We start from the raw sequence: 1,735 nt of genomic DNA, 5'->3' as shown, positions 1-1,735 counted from the left end.
TTCAAGTTTGACAAATTACAATCCGGGCAGTGTTGATGAAACAACTGTTTCAATTAAAAAGCCAGAAATGGACATCCAATTATCATTTTTGTTTTTTGCAGCAAAAAGCTAAACTTTTTACTTCCATGTTTCATAAAATACTTTTTTTCAGTTTTTTTTTTTCAGTTTTGTTTTTTTCGATTTATTTATGTGTCAGGGGGGGGGGGGGGGGGGGGGGCATTTTAAACATTGCAATTATTAATATTGTTTTTGACTCAAATCTAGCCCTGGTTTTGGTGCCCATAACAGACAAAGTACCTTTTTTTTTCTTATTGTTCAATAGTTTGGTATATTTTTCTATTTTCTACTGAATTGCATGAAAACTTTAACAATTGTGTTGAACTGTAGATGTTGATCAGATCTTCTTACAATTCAGTAATACTCGTGTGCCAGCAAAAACTGCATTATTAACTTAGATAGAACTTCTACGCTTTTTTTTTTTTTTTTTTCTGAAATCCGTTTTTTTGGGGGGGGGTTTCCTCATCGAGAAGGAGGGTTTAAGGGCAGGGTGATGCCCAGTTTAGTTTAGTCTGTTTAGTTTAGTTTAGCCATTACCTATTTAATTTTATAACTTTGTGTTTCTTATGATTTTATTTAAATTATACAATTACCAGTATGAAGCTGACTATTGCTGTAATATTGGGCTATGTATATAACATTTAATTAAATTCATAAAAACAAGCTATGTAAAGATATGGCAATGTTAAATGTGGAGAATTGTGAGATTTTAAGCAAATGTTTAATACAGTTTAACTTGGGAAGTGTGATTTGTTTTCTTTCCACCAGGGAAAACCTAAAGCTCCATAGACCTATGATGTGGTCTGCAGAGGTACAGATTTTAATCAGATTGAAGTTTTTTTTTTGGAAAGATCTGGTTTTCATTTTTCTCCCCCTGTCGTTGGTGTGGTTAAAGATAAATGGATCACTTCAGAACGAGCACCTCAGGGTCCCCCCAGAGGAGCTGGAGGAAGCGACCGGGGAAAGGGAAGTCTGGGCATCTTTGCTTGGACTGCTGCCCCCCGCGACCCGGTCCCAGATGAGCGGACAAAGACGGACGGATGGATTGATGAAAACTAAATTATGTACATCCCCTTAAATTTTCTTCAGAACAGAGCATTACCTCAAATGATTCGTTAATAGAGCCAATAAAATGCCTTCTTATGAAAACGGATGGTCGGTACGGGCTAAAACATTTAAAAAGTGTTGTGCAGCAGAGCAGTTATATTTGTATTGACTGTCACACCTAAGCCATATCAAACAGTCATTATTAATATTTCACTTCAAATAAAGACACAGAAAGAGGAAACAAACAGCAATTTCATAGCCGTTCTTATGAAGTATGCACTTTGTGTGAAAACACAATGAACACTCAGTAAATCAATACCATCCCTCTCTTCCTGCTGTCTCTCAGTAATATATTGGAAATGGAGTTAGAAAGATTGATTCTGTACACAGTGCTACAGGCCAAAGGAAAATTAAATGAAAATGTAAATGAAGATGCAATGTTTATGTTTGGTGCGTTTTCCTCTCAACTTGTTACCCTGACTTTAAAGCACATTCTATTCTTTTTATTTTTTTAATTTTTACATTTTTTACTCGATGTGTGTGTTGGTAGCGTTCTATCTCATACCTCTGTTTTGGTTGCGTAGAAATAAGCATTCAAACGATGTCCTGTTTTGACCAGGTTTAGTCATGT

The 1,735-nt window shown here is 35.6% G+C and overlaps 1 long non-coding RNA gene across 1 annotated transcript; it reads left to right on the top strand.

Annotated features, from left to right (window-relative positions):
- The first annotated feature begins 656 nt into the window (after window positions 1-656).
- Window positions 657-1,531, top strand: LOC110015706. The gene is made up of 2 exons (XR_002290951.1): window positions 657-868; window positions 953-1,531. It is a non-coding gene; the product is annotated as an uncharacterized LOC110015706 (long non-coding RNA).
- The last annotated feature ends 204 nt before the right edge of the window (window positions 1,532-1,735 follow it).

This window comes from Oryzias latipes, chromosome 10 (genome assembly GCF_002234675.1).
Source record: "Oryzias latipes chromosome 10, ASM223467v1".
NCBI classification, from domain to species: Eukaryota; Metazoa; Chordata; class Actinopteri; order Beloniformes; family Adrianichthyidae; genus Oryzias; species Oryzias latipes.
This window is presented reverse-complemented; position numbering and strand designations above follow the sequence as displayed.